At 44.5% G+C, this 15,404-nt stretch overlaps 1 protein-coding gene across 2 annotated transcripts in view; it reads left to right on the forward strand.

Moving 5' to 3' along the window:
* Window positions 1-1,399: 1,399 nt before the first annotated feature.
* The window catches only part of RABGEF1 (RAB guanine nucleotide exchange factor 1), a 60,629-nt gene continuing 46,624 nt past the window's right edge, over window positions 1,400-15,404 (forward strand). For both annotated transcript variants that reach the window (XM_081296925.1, XM_081296927.1), the window contains exon 1: window positions 1,400-1,486. The gene's annotated coding sequence lies outside the window, so the exon portion shown is untranslated. The remainder of the gene's footprint in view (window positions 1,487-15,404) is intronic.

Genomic DNA, 15,404 nt, shown 5'->3' on the forward strand with positions numbered 1-15,404 from the left:
TGAAATCCCTACCCCAGGATAAGTGAGTTTAAGAATAGGGTTTATTAAGATTAGAAATAGGTAAGTTCATGTAGGAAGACACGAATGATGTGAAAATACTTTGTATACAATCAGTGACTTGAAAAATTGTGCTCTATATGTGTAATATGAAACGAATTGCATTCTGCCACCGTGTATAACAAATTAGAGTAAAATAATTGAATAAAAAACAACTTTGAAAAGTTAAAAAAAAAATTAGAAACAGGAACTCAACTCTTGTAATGCAAGAGGGCACCGGATAGCAGGTGTTCTCCATCCAAGTGTAGAGTCTAGGGGTTTACCTAGCACTCGCTTCACTGCTGTTGGTCCAAATTTATGCTAATGAAGGTTTGGAAATGTACTATTAGTCAATTCCTGAGTCTCAACTTTCACTCAAGTCTGCTTTACCTCAATTTGGGGGGAGATGGGTCAGAAATTGGGAGGTTAAGGTCATCAGATGCTTCTGCGGTGGGCATCGAGGCGAGTACCCAGGCAGGGCGCCCGGATGACGGGTTGCCCTCTGTGCACACCATGCCTGCTGGGAGCCCCACGTGGCGGCTGGCCAGTGCGGGCCACTACGTGGCCATCACTTTGCTGCCGCTCCTTGGCAGGGACCACTACGCCGGCTTCCAGTCCAAGAGCTTCACTAGCAGGCAGACAAGGGCCAAAGCCACCGCTCGTGGATTCTACTCAACACCCTGCTGCAAGAAAACAGGGCAACAACCCCAGTGAGGCGGCAGCAGCACCACTGCCTTTTCTCACTGCTAGAAACCGGCCACGGCAGCTCCGCAGGGTGCCCGGGCGGGTCTGCTAGACGCGGCGGCAGACAGCCTTCCGTGCCTGCTTTCCCAATACCTATGGGCGAGGAGGCGTGGGCGTAAGCTCTCCGTTATCCCTGGGATGGTCCCTTCCCCGCCCCTGCCACGCACTGGGGTCCCACTAGGACACGCGAACGCGGGTGCAGCCCCGGAGGTGAGGAGGGGATGGGCAAGGTGTGGCCGGACGCCGTCACGACCCCAAGGAGAGCCCTACCTGGACCACGGAGCTCTCCGTGCCGGACAGCGGGGTCCTTACGGACCTCAGGTGAGAACGAGCACCGAGCCCCACCCCGAGTGGAGCGGGGAAGGCCGGCTCCGCGGGGCGCTCTCCGCCCACGGTTGCCAACCACCGCTCCGGCGCGGCACCGCCCCCTGGTCTTTCGCCCGCCCTGCCCGTCACCCGGGACCCTCGCTCGGTTCCGCCGCAGCCTCGCGCCGGCCGGCGCCGAGACGCGGACGGCGGTCAGCGGCACCCGGCAGGCCCGCGCCGCGCCTGTCCCAGCCGGGGCGTCGCCGGAAGTGACGCGCGTGCGTGGCGTGTGCGCCTGGAGGGCGGGGCCGACGGGCGGGGGCGGGGCGTGCGCGGGCCGAGCGCACCTCCGGGAGTGGCGCGGGCGGCGGCGGTGCGGACGGCGGCGGCCGCTGAGCAGGTAGGAGCGGGTCGCGGCCGTCGGTTCGCGCCGCTGGTGGGTCGCCCGGGCCGGGCCGTGGGTTCCGTCACGCCGCTCGGGGCTCGGCCGGGGCGCCGCTGCCGGGTCGAGGCGGGCCCGGGCCTCGCCGCCTCCGGAGCGCTGCCCGGCGCCGGCGACCGAGGCCCGAGCGGCGGGGCTGCGGAGGGAGCGCGCGGTGCCCGGGCGGGCTGCGTCCACCGGCCTCCGTCCATCGGCCTCCGCTGGCCCCCGCCGGTCCCCTGGGGCCGCTCGGAGTCCCTCCCGGAGTCGCGGAGCCGCCCAAGTTTGCGGGCAGCGGCTGGTCCCGCGCCGCCCTGCCTGACGCCGCCGCGGCGCCGGGCGACCGTGCGGCTGCCCCGGGGGACCGGCGTTGGCAGGCCTGGGCAAGCTCTCGGTCGGCGGGTCCCCCGTGCGGGTGTCGCCAGCTCCTCTCCAAGTTCCGCAAACGGGGACTGGCCTCGCCGCCCTCCCCGCTCTCTGAGCCCGGTCCTCGTGAGGGTCCGTGGAGCGCGGGCTTCGTGAGGGTCCGTGGAGCGCGGCCGACTAGGGGGCGGGACGGCGCCGCGCACGGGGCAGTGTTCAGTGGGAAAAGTGGGAGAAAGGGAGAGGGACAGTGAGGGAGAGGGAGAGAGGAATGGAGAGAGGGAGAGAGGGATAGAGAGAGGGACAGAGGGAGAGGGAGAGAGAGGGGGACAGAGAAGGAGAGGGACAGCGAGAGATGGAGAGAGAGGGGGACAGAGAAGGAGAGGGACAGCGAGAGATGGAGAGGGAGAGAGGGACAGAGAGAGAGGGAGAGAGAGAGGGACAGAGAGGGAGAGGGAGAGAGAGATGGAGAGAGGGACAGAGGGAGAGAGGGAGAGGGAAAGAGGAATGGAGAGAAGGACAGAGAGGGAGGGAGAGAGGGATAGAGAGGGAGGGAGAAGGAGAGAGAGATGGAGAGAGAGAGAAGGAGAGAGGGACAGAGAGGGAGAGGGAGGGAGGAGGACAGAGAGGGAGAGGGACAGAGAGAGATGGATAGGGAGAGAGATGGAGAGAGGGACAGAGATGGAGAGGGGGGACAGAGAGGGAGATGGAGAGAGGGAGAGGGGTAGAGAAAAGGAGGGAGGGAGGGAGGGAGAGAGATGGAGAAAGAGAAGGAGATGGAGGGGGGAGAGGGAGATGGAGAGGGAGGGAGGGAGAGGGAAAGAGATGAAGAGAGGGAGGGAGAGAAAGGGAGAGAGGAAGAGGGAGAGAGGGGAGAGTGAGGGAGATGGAGAGAGGAAAGAGGGAGGGAGGGAAGGTGAGGGAGAGAAATGGAGAGGGAAGGGGAGACAGAGAGAGAAAGGGAGACAGGGAGAGGGAGATGGAAGGGGGAGAGAGAGGGAAGGAGAGAGGGGGAGAGAGAAAGGGAGGGAGGGAGAGATGGATGAAAGGAGGGAGATGGGGGGGAAAGAGGGAGATGGGGGGGAAAGATGAAGATGGAGGGAGATGGAGAGAAAGAGAGAGGGAGGGAGAGGGACAAGGGGCACAGGGTAGGGAGAGAAGGAGAGAGAGAGATGGTCCTGGGGATCAGATCCAGGGCTTGGCTTGGCAAGTGCTCTACCACTTAGTTATATTTAGTTGCCCAGTCTAGTTTCCAGCTTGTGATATTCCTGCTTCAGCTTCCTAGGTAGTTGGAATTACAGATATGAGAAAAGTTTTCAATCAACATGAAGAGCTAAGATCCTATCTTCATTTATGTATGTCAGTCTTTGGCTAGAGACGTAGAATTGCAGTCTTCACTGTGTGAGTTTAATTTCTGGCACATGTGTTTTTATTGGCTGTAAAATAAGCATCTCCAGCAGAGATGATCCATTCCTAGGATGTAGGGGAGCTACCTATGTAACCTAACACTGGTGATTCAGAGTACAAATGCTACTAAGTGGTTTTTAGATGGTCAATAAAGTTGTCACACAAAAAACAAGGCTTTCACGGTGGAGACCAAGCATTTTGCATGTCTTATTAGATGCTCATCTGTATCATGAAGCACTTCAGAAAATTATGTGGTATTTCACATGGCTGAAACACCCTGAATAATCTAGACCACTGTTAAATATGAGAAGCAACAAGAGCTGACCTGTCTTTATCCCTCAGAATATTATTTAACTAGTGTTTTGTTTGAAGTTTGGACAAAGCTCCTAAAATGCTTTTTAAAAAAAGGCTTGTACTTTTATGATGCTGTTTCACCTTCTCTGTGAGATTCCTGGTTGGTTGGTTTTGATATCTGGGATTGAACTCAAGGGCACTTAGTCACTGAACTACATCCCTGATCCTTTTTAAATATTTTATTTAGAGACAGGGTTTCACTAAGTTGCTTAGGGCTTCATTGAATTCTGAGGCTGGCTTGAACTCACAATCCTTCTGCCTTAACCTCCCAAGCTGCTGGGATTATAGGCATGTGCCACCATGCCCGGTAAGATTCCTGTTTTCGATGACGATGAAGTTACTGCCAAAGTAACTTTATAATAGGACACTTTTTACTTATTTCTGGTAGCACAGTTCGCTCACTTGTGGTCAATAGGAGGACCAGTGACCATGATTATGATCAACTAATAACTTGTAGCTAAAGGTCAGGAGTTTTAATCAGAATGATAAGCATATGTACATTCATGAATAGATAAAATATTACATACTGAAGGAATCTTGCGTTTTTTTTCTTTAAAAAAAGTTGTGTGTGTGTATGGAACTGGGGATGGAACTCAGGGTCTTTCAAATACTACACAAGTGCTCTACCTCTGAGCTGCATCTTAAGCTTTTTAAAATTTACTCCAAACGGCTGTAAGGAGATTGTTGAATCCCTGAGCCTGGACTCTAAATTTTGTGCTGCCTCACTCACTAAGAGTGGTAGCATCCTCTGTGCTAGGTATAGGCAAAGCAGAAGAAATTGTACAAACATTTTGTGAGGGATAGGGTTGTATAGCTCAGTGGTAGAGCTCTGGCCTAGCATGTGTAAGGCACTGGGTTTGATCCTCAGCACCATACAAAAATAAAGGTATTGTGTCTATCTACAACTAAAAAATATCTTATTTACTTATTTTTTTTTTTTTTTTTTTGTGACAAGGCATCATTCTGTTGCCCAGGCTGACCTTAAACTTGTGATTTTCCTGCCTTAGCCTCCTGAATAGCTGGGATTACAGGAAATACTGCAGCACCCAGCTTTATAAACCACTTCTTTTTTCCTTTTAAATTGGTACCAGGGATTGAACCCCTGGGGGTGCTTAACCACTGAGCCACATCATCAGTCCTTTTTATTTTTTGTTTTGAGGAAGGGTCTCACTGTGTTGCTTAGGGCCTCAGTAAATTGTTGAGACTGGCTTTGACCTTGTGTACCTCCTGCCTCAGCCTCCTGAGCAGATGGGATTACAGGCATATACCACCACGCCAGGTTTATGAACCACATTTGAAACTAGCTTGTCCATTCTCATTCAAAATAAGTACTCAATTTTAATTACATTTATGATGATTTTTGTCTATTTAAAAGTTAAGAATGGTTTTGGGGGCATTTTTACGTAAGGATGTAGCTACAGTTTTTTGTGTATTAAGTTAAAATGCCTAATGTGAGGGCTGGGGTTGTGACTCAGTGGTAGAGTGCTTACCTAGCACACTTGAGTCACTAGGTTCAATTCCCTGCACCACATAAAAATAAATAAACAAACAAACAAAGGTATTAAAAAATGACACCATGTTTTATTTATTTTTCTGGTTTTATACAAAGTATATTCACATTAATTTGTGTCTTCATACATGTACTTTGGATAATGATGTCCATCACATTTCACCATCATTTAAAAAAATCATAATGTGAAAGTTTTTATTTTTGTAGTTTATAATAGTTGTTCATTTTCTAATTTTAGACATAACATTTGCTAAAGTAGTTTTCTTTCCTTTATATAGCACTTTGGAGCACATTTTAAAAATGCCTTTAGAACTCATAAAATGTTTATTGATAGAAAACAATGTCTTCTTGTGCTGTAATTTTTCTATCACTTCTACAACATCTTGTTCCAGAAAGGATTCAGAATGACTACAAGGGTATGTACAGCATACTGTTGGTGATGGACAGACAGCAGGGTGATACATTCAAGGCTGAGGGGAAGGTATGGTGGAATGGAGAATGAGCTCTGCATCCAAGGTACTGGGACTGAAACCCTGCTTCCTAATAACAGTTCACAGAGAAACAGTCATTAAGTGGTTCAGTGACCAAGAGGGAAGAGATGCCCATTTCTCCTTCAGGTTCCCAAAGGAGAATAGCCCGGAAACTCCTCAGCTGCATCCTCAGCAATGTAGCCCGTGTCCCCAAGGGCTGTGTTGCATTTTAGTAAACTCTGCTTTACCTCATTGTCCGTGTTGGTGACATGATATCAAAATGTAATTCAGTGAGAGCAGTTCTGTGTGGCAAAATAATGGGATCCATGTGTTTAGATCTAGAGATTGCTGAAGGATCTGGTTTAGATTACCTAGATAACGAGGTGTGCGGCACTCTTTTCAGACTACTGTCCATAAATATATTGTTTCCCAGTGGAGTTTCTATCATGAATTTATCAGCAGTGGGGCCTGAGTTGGTGCTTCCTGACAGTTCCTGGAGTACGTCTTTTTACGTTATTAGTGGATCACAAAGCCATGGTTTATTATGCATTATCACCAGGGTTGTGGAGGGTGGAATGGAAGAGGCTGAAAGGATGTGTTTTTGAATGGAAGCCATCTCAAGTCCAGAGAGATGGGCTGAGGGAGTACTCAACAAGAGACCTAAAACTCATTTCTAGAAATAGGCCTGGGGATGTTAGCTCTAGCACAGAGCGCATTGCTGGAAAGCCTAGGGACCTATCATTAAGATGGGAACAGATTTATCCATCTTAAAGGAAACACAAGGCATTGGGTTTGTGTTTGCTCTGACTGAGGTGCTAGCTGCCTTTCAGGTGAGGATAGTTCAAGTTTGTAGAATGCTGGCATCACTCATTCTTAGTGAACAGCGGGTGGGACAGTCCCTGCCTAAACCTAGCTATGGAACCTTGTGATTCCTTAATTGCATTTCCATAGAGCTCTTCACATTTTTTTTTAAATGTGTTCCTGAAAAAGAGCTGGGCTTGTGACCAAAGTTTTGAGTAGGATCTTATAAGGAGAACACAGATAAAAATTACCAAAAGAGGGCTGGGGATGTGGCTCAAGCGGTAGTGTGCTCGCCTGGCATATGCGGATCGCTGGGTTCAATCCTCAGCACCACATAAAAATAAAATAAAAATGTTATGTCCACCGAAAACTAAAAAATAAATATTAAAAAATTATCTCTCTCTCTTAAAAAAATTATCAAAAGAAAAATCAAAATCAAAATTGTCTGCTAAGGAAATAGGTTGACTACAATTCTTCATAGGGACCGGGGTGTAGCTCACTGGTAAATTGGGTGCTTAGCATGCACAGAGCCCTGAGTTTGATCCCCAGCATCACATAAAAAGAAAAAGAAAAGCAAAATTCATCGTAATCGGTGTCTCAGGGTATGTCAGGCTTCTGCTTAGCAGATTGGGTTGTGTTTTTACTTTTGTAAATATGTTAGCCATGGCAGTCGAATAAATGTGTAGGTTTTATCTAGAGCATCAAATGTACAGTCTTAATACTGTGAGAAATAAATGGCCGAGTGCTTTCACACCCACGTGTTAATTGTTGATGTTCCTTCCCCCAGGAAATAGAATGTTTATCACAGAGGCAATATTGACATTGCCTTTTTGGTTTTTTTGTGGGATTGAACTCATGGGCACTGGACCACTGAGCCACATCCCCAATCCTATTTTGTGTTTTGTTTAGAGACAGGGTCTCACTGAGTTGCCTAGTACCTTGCTTTTACTGAAGCTGCCATTGAATTCCTGTCTCAGCCTCTCCAGCCACTGGGGTTATGGGCATGTGCCATCACGCTCTGCTTTGACATTGCCTTTTAAAGTCTTTTTAATATCATCTGTATTAAGTAGATACAACTTTCTACCATGAACCTGCTTTTATTCTTCTATGTATTTGGAAAGAAATTAATTTTTTGGTACTCATAAGTGCATCTCTAGGGTGTAGGCTGTTGCCTTAAAGAGTTTTTGCCTTGTCAATACTCTAATTAAAAATACATGTATTTCTCAAACACTGTTATATATACTATAAACATGAGTATACAGTGTATGTCTAGACCCGTGTATTTACACACACATAAACAACCTTGCTTGAGAAATAGGTTTAGATTTTTTGAAGTTAAGGTTCTCAGATTTTGATAGAAAAACTAATCAGCAGGTTGAATTTCAAGTCTAACCAGTTGTAGCACCAAACGTAAGCCAATAATGGTAATGAGTAGTGATTTTGCCATTTGGGTCAGGAGACACGTCAGTTTCAGTGCTTTAGCTGTACAACGCATGCCAGGCTAGCGTTCTACCACAAGCCATGTCCCAGCCTCCCAGTAGAATATATGCTGCATTCAAGGTGGATAGTTCTTTTCTTTTTGGGATAGGGAATACTGGGGATTGAATTCAGTCAGGTACTACTGAGCCACATCCCCAGCCCTTTTTGTATTTTATTTAAAGACAGGGTCCCACTGAGTTGCAAGCACCTTGCTGAGGCTGCCTTTGAACTTGCGATCCTCCTGATTTAGCCTCTCAAACCGCTGGGATTACTGGTGTGCACCACTGCACCTGGCTCCACCCCATTTTTATTTTAGGCAGGGTCTTGCAAAGTTACAAATGTTGGCCTTGAATTTGCCACCTTCCTGCCTCAGCTTCCTGAGTTGCTGCAATTATGAGAGGACACTTCCCCCTAACCCCCTGAATATTGTGTTAGTTTTTCTCTTTCCTTTAGTTTGGATACAATTTAATGACTCCTGTTCCAGTTACTAAATCTCTCTTTCGCTATATCTGGTCTGCTGTAAATGTGCCCTTCGAATTAAAAAAATAATAATTTTTTTTAACTTCTGTGGATTAAACCCAGGGTCTCAAGCATGCTAGGTAGATGCACTACCACTGAGCCAGCCCTGAATTCTTCATTTTAGTTCTTGTTTTTAGATCTAGAATTTCAGCTTGATTTTTGTGAATTCCAGTTCTCAGTTGAAATCCTTAGGACTTTTCCCCTATTTATTTGCAAGTTATACTAATCACTGTGGTTTAAAAGTCTTTGTGTCTGTGGTAGATTGAGCATTTTTCCTTTGGGTTTTCATTGTATGGATGCTGGACACTGGGGTACAGTGAGGCTCTAGATGATGCCATTTCTTTTTCAGAGAGGAAACGACCTTTCCTCTTGCCAGCCAGACAGTGAGATTGATGGCGATAGTACTGTTGGGGACTGAGCTGAGGTTGAGTTGTCGTGGATCTGATCGGGCTTTCACTCTGGTTTTCCCTTACCACCTAGCGAGTACCCCTCCACTTCAGCTGGCAGTTGGTGGGTTCACAAGGAGACTTCCCCTGGTGGCCTTGGTACTGTAGCTAATCTTTGTTTCCTGAGAATCTGATATTGCTGGAGATTTCACTCTTGGTTTTCAGACTTTCAGTTTGGTTTTGAAGCCTTCCCTGTAGAGCTGCAGAATTTGGGTAAGTGCTTTCAGGGGAAAACCAGCTTGTATTAGGGTCAGGTATTCTGTTTCTCTTTCCATTGAGTCTTGAACTCCTGAAGTCTTGATTTTTCTCTTCTAAAAGCTTTAGTCTGGATTCTCAGGTTTTGCCCTGGAGTCAGTAGTCATCCTTAGGGTGGGGAAGTGGCTGCAGAGTGTCATCTGGTTTCTTTGCAGCCCCTGTCTTTCTGGAATCCAGACCCCTCTGCTGTTGGTGGTTTCTGTAGCACTCTGGTGCCCTTAAACACAGGTTTCTAAAGTGTATCTAGTTCCCTAGTTCTCAGCAGGAGTGCACGTCTGCACAGCTCCTATCATCTGCAGAAAAGGGAGTCTCCTAGAAATGAAGTCATGAGAAGAATCAAAGCTTTTCTTAATGTTGGTGCTTTCTTTTTAGCAGTGATTTTTATCGGTGATTCCCAGTAGCATCCCCTGGAAACTTGTTAAATTCAGATCCTCAGATCCACTGAATTAGAACTGGGGTTGGACGAAGGGCTGTTTAAACAGGTCTTCCAGGTGTCAGTGATAATGGTAAAGTTTGAGAAACCACTGCTTTATGAGTTCATTGCTAGAAAACATATTGAGTGGCCACTCTTTCTGGCATCTCTGAGTGCCTGTGAACACAGTCGACCTGTGAGCGGGTGATGGTGGTGGCGCATGAGTGTTGTAACAGCTGTGTTCATAAGCACTGTAGGAACCAGAGTGAAGTATTCTGCCAACGAGGAGAACAGCTGGATGTTATTGAACAGGGTGGGGTTTGCAGGTGGACAAACAGAAAGATATTCGAGGTGTGTTCATAAGTAAGATGGCCATGCAGTTTATTATCTAAAGGAGGTCACTTTGGAGGCTCAAAGGAGGGATAGCTTTAATTGGGAGATGTGATGGCCTCATTGTGAAGATTAAGTGATGCTGTGAATCCATAGTTGTATAGAAAATTGTGGAAGAATCATTTATTTTAATATTATTATTCTAATATTTTTAGTTGTAGGTGGCCACAATACCTTTATTTTATTTGTTTATTTATATGTGGTGCTGAAGATTGAACCCAGGACCTCACACGTGCGAGGCAAGCACTCTACCACTGAGCAACACCCTAGTCCTCTTAATTATTGTAGAGTCCACAGTTCCTATTGGATGGTGTATTATCTTCCTAGCATTACCATAACAGGTTACCATAAACTGGTAGACTTAAAACAATAAATTTATTATTTCATAGTTCTGAGGGTTAGAAATCTAAAATTAAGGTGTTAACAGGGCCAAGCTGCCTCTAACAGTGCTGGAGAATTGGAGTTTCACCACAGTCTCTGCCGGCAGGGCCACAAGACCTTCTCCTCTCTGCGTCTGTGTGCCTCTCGTGGCCTTCCTATAAGGATATCAGTCATTAGATTTGGGGACTACCCTTATGCAAGAAGGCCTTACTAATAGGTTCCTAGGGTTAGGACTTAAACTTGTCTTTTGGGGGGACATAATTCAACTACAACAGATGGGGTAGATTTAGCAGCTTTTGATGGTTTCTGCAACTTAATTGGTGTTAAGTCTTCATAACTTTCTTAATAGCATTTAAGGAAGCTTATTTTACTGACTGACTTGTGTATTTAATATTCAGAAAAGTAGATTTCTTTATCATTAATCAAAATGTCGATATTTAATATAGATTACTTTTTCAGTTTTAGTTTTGATTGTATCATTTTGTATTGGCATGTTTAAGTCCAATTTCTCAAATAGTATATCAAACTTGTTTTTTTTCATGTGTAGTAATTAGTAGTTCATAATTCATAAATAAGGTGGTAAGTATGGATTGTAGTGGAGCTTTTTTTGTGTGTGTTGTTACTGGGCATTCTAGGCAGGCATTTACCTCTGAGCTATTACCCCAGTCTATCCTGCTATTTCCTAGGCTGGTCTCGAACTTGGGATCTTCCTGCTTCAGCCTCCTGAGTAGCTGGAATTACAGACATGCACCACTGATTAGCTCTTGATTTTCGTTTTGTGGTAACCCTTTTGTAGCATGGTTGCCAGTCCAGCTTAGAAGAATGTCATTTTGCCGTCTGTATTTTGTGTATTAGATACAAGGCTGTTCTTGGCAGCTTAACACACAATATGCATATTTATTTGATTGTGCCTTCTAATGAATCTGAATAAGTTCATTTTGAGTCCAGGGCGTTTTGTACATGTGTGTGAGATCTGTATCACTTCACTGAGCCATAAAGGCTGCAGCAAAGCTAAAGCCAAGATATAATTGGGAAACCCAACTTGTAATGGTGGAAACCCCTTCATGCATCCCAGTTTGTTGTTACTGTGGGTGGGGTTGAGAGTCCTGCTCTGAGCTGTTCTACCTGGTACTTGGTGTGCTCAGCTTGTAGCCAGCCGGCTCAGCTGAAGAGGGCGTGGCTTAGCACCCTGGGAGACTCTGGTCTGGAACTCTTCAAGAATGTTGTGTGCTGGCTCAGCTCCTTCCAACAGCAGTGAACTCTGCAGCAGGTCCATTATCACTGGAAATTATTGGGGTGAACTAGTATTTGGATACTTTGTTTTGTTGTATTTAATGTTGAAACTCTAACAGGATTCTCCTTGTGACAATCAATGTAGTTTTGGAAGCAGTGCCTTCAGTGCTATGAAAGTGGGTAAACTTGGATACAGATTTGAAACACCAAGTCTCTTAAAACAATAAATTAAAAAATTCATTATATAGAAAAATGAGCAAAGAGTATGAACAGTTACTTTATTTGAAGAAAGGTACTGGCTCTAATAAATATCAATAAAAGCTGCTAACCTTTGTAGGAAAGTGCACATTGGAGCAGTTGGGGGTGGTGGGATGCAGCTCAGTAGCAGAGCACTTTCTCTGGATTTAGTCCCAGCACTCACAGGACAGAGGGAGCCCAGGAACAGGACTACTCGCAGCCCAGGAGCCAGTCAGACCCTGTCTCTTTAACACAAACGCAGCCAGGTGTGGTGGCGCAGGCCTGTAATCCCAGCAGCCCCTGTGGCTCTGGAGGATGAGGCAGGAAGATCATGAGTTCAAAGCCAGCCTTAGCAAAAGCCAGACACTAAGCAACTCAGTGAGACCCTGTTTCTAAAATAAAATACAAAATAGGGCTGGGGGTGTGGCTCAGTGGTCCAGTGCCCCTGAGTTTAATCCCCAGTATCAAAAAAGAAACAAGAAATTTTATTTATATATATACACACACACACACACACATATATACACATACATATATATTTTTGCTTGTCACAGTGGCCCACAATTAAATTTAATAAAGCTACATTTACAAAATTGTAGGAAAGTGTACATTGTCTCCTATACTGTCTGATTCACTGTTTGTGGGAAAGTAATTTTGTCAGACCAATTTGGTGATGTATATCAAAATTCTAAATGTACATTCTCTTTACACTTCATTTCTATTTCTAGGAAGTTATTCAAGTTTTGTGACTGGTTTGTTCATGTCTTTGTCCTGCATCACTGTCAGAGATTTATAAGTTATTTTTGTTAGCATTATTTCTACATATAATTAGATGACTTATCCTATTTATTTTTTTGTGTGTGTTTTGTTGCTAGTCTCCTTTGCCTTTCTATTTTTGGTTACAGGTGGGGCCTTTTTAAAATTAGACATTTCAGCTTATGTATTCAAATTTCATTTCCTTCTTGATTTTCCTGCAGCATGTAAGTGTAGATAATCTCACTCTTAGGAAGTTTTATGAATATGTAATTATAGTTCTTTCCATCATTTTGTTTGTCTTTAAAATTTTTTATTCCTTACGAAACCTGCAATTAATTTTGGGAGTATCAGTTTGCTGAGCAATTAGGCCCAATTTTTTTTTTCTGGTTTTGGGGTTAGAACCTAGGGGCACTTAATAAAGCCACATCCCCAGCCCTTTTTATTTTTTATTTTGATACAGGGTCTTGCTGAATTGCAGAGGCTGACCTTGAACTTGCACTCCTCCTATCACAGCCTCTGGAGTAGCTTCCGTTACAGGCTGGTGCAGCCAGATCTGGCTGATCTTGAATTTTTGATCCCACTGCCTCAGCCTACCAAATGACTGTGATTACAGGCATGAGCCACTGCCACTAGCTGGCATGCCAGACTATTTATTGAAAGTTTCCCCTTTTCCTCCTCCCTTTAATATTATATTGCATATTACAGTACATTAGGATTCATTTTGGGGTAATCTGTCCAGTAGTGATTTTCCAGGTCTGTTCCTTAGTTCGCACTATTTAACTAGTTTGCAGAAAATAAAAATTCAGGGGTAGAGAGGAAGAGCACGAGAAGAAGATTACCACTAAATAAGGAAGAGAGGTGGGAGGGAAAGGGAGGGAGAAGGGGAATTGCACCGAAGATGGAAGGAGACCCTCATCGTTATACAGAATACATGTATGAACGATGTGAGGGGAAAAAAAGAAGTGTATCATATTAGATTGGGTAGAGAGAAGTGATGGGAGGGGAGGAGAAGGGGGGAAAGGAAGGACAGCAGAATAAAATAGACATTGATTCTGTGATTCTGCAACCTGTACACTCAGAAAAATGAGAAATTATACTCCATCTGATTCAAATGTATGATATGTCAAGATCATTGTACTGTCATGTGTATCTAATTAAAACAAATAAAAAAATTAAAAAAGAGAAAGAAAATTAAAAATTCAGAAAATAAAATTAACTGAGAAAATTTCTTTAATCTGTTTTTATTGCTGATGAAACATGGAGTCATTTTGTCAAGTTCCAAAAAGTCTGTGGGATTTTCATTTTTATTGTCATTTGTAGTACTGTACATTTTGGATTTGTCATTTTTTTATAACAGTTTTTTCAGACTATTACGGTATATCTTACCATTTATTCAAATCTTCTTTATATCAATATTTTTAATGTAGAGCACAAAATTTCCTTATATTTCTTGGGGCTGCATGAAGTGGCACATGCCTTTAATCCCAGCAGCTCTGGAGACTGAGACAGGAGGATCCCAAATTCAAAGCCAGCCTCAGCAACTTAGCAAGGCCTTGTATCAAAATGGAGGGTGTGTGTGTGTGGGGGGGGGAGAGCTGGGAATGAGGCTCAGTGGTAAAAGCACTCCTGGTTAAATCCCTGGTATCGAAAAATTAATTAATTAATTCTTGGGTGTTTATAGATGCTAGTGAATGAGATCTCTTTATATATTCTCACTTGCTATCTGACTATTTAAAAAATCCCATAGATTTCATGTACACATGTAGTATATTTCTCATAAACATGAATTCATGACATTTAGCAATTTTAAAATTAGCTCCTCTTTGCTAATTTTTAATAGTGTTTCTTTTTTCTGGCCTTCTAGAGTCATATCCCCAGTACTGGACAGCAAGCTCACAAGGATTGAAACCTGTGTGTGTGTGTCCCAGCTGCTGCCATGTAGTAGTAAGTTAGTGCACAGACATTTGTGGAAGGATAAGCAAACACTGCAACAACATGGGGACCAGTGTTAACAGTGATTGTCTTTTCAAATTTTCTGTATTTCTCAGGTTTTTTTTTAATAGTGTCATTTTTTACTTATATAACTGGAAAAAAATAAATTTAAGGAAAAAACTTTTTTTCATTTCTTAACTGAGATCAATGGATGATTTATCATGTTGCTAGAGTTGATTGGATGTTTTCTGTAAAATCCAAATGAACTACCCAGAGGAATGACTGACCATCTGGTAGTGAGCCCTGGAACAGGAAGCAGGACTCACCTGGAAGGAAGGACGGTGGGAAGCTACAGAAACCCACTGCTTCTTTTGTTTTTGTTTTTGTTTTTTAATCAAAGCCTGTCTATTGGAGAGTGTGCCAAACTGGAACTGGATGTGGCCTCTCTGGCCTCCTTTTTGGAAGCAGCAATATTAGTAGTTTACTCTGGATTGTGATCCTCTGACTAGATCTACCTGCCCAGAAAATGAAGTTGACTCATCTGGTTGATCCCAGTGTTTTTTCTCTGACTTGACTTGGTCAAAGACAGAAGCAATACCATGTTTCTTTTTGAAGAAGTGGGTATGCTGTGTATCAGCTCTGAGCTGGGTGTCCTGACTGTCTGCTCTTTCCCACCACAGCTGAGCTGACACCACCACTGCATAGCCTTTCAAACGATGGCCTGCACTTTTGCTGGTAGCCTTGCTCTCTTTGTTTTCCATACTTTGAAGCAACAGAGTGATTGAGTGGTATGATCACTGGTCCAAATATTGGTATCTACCATCTGTCTGTCTATCTATCTATCTATCTATCTATCTATCTATCTATCTATCTATCTATCTATCGTGGTGCTGGGGATTGAATCCAGGGCCTTGTACATGTGAGGCAAGCACTGTACCAACTGAGCTATATC

Source organism: Spermophilus citellus, assembly GCF_964194105.1.
Source record: "Spermophilus citellus genome assembly, chromosome: 6".
NCBI lineage: Eukaryota > Metazoa > Chordata > Mammalia > Rodentia > Sciuridae > Spermophilus > Spermophilus citellus.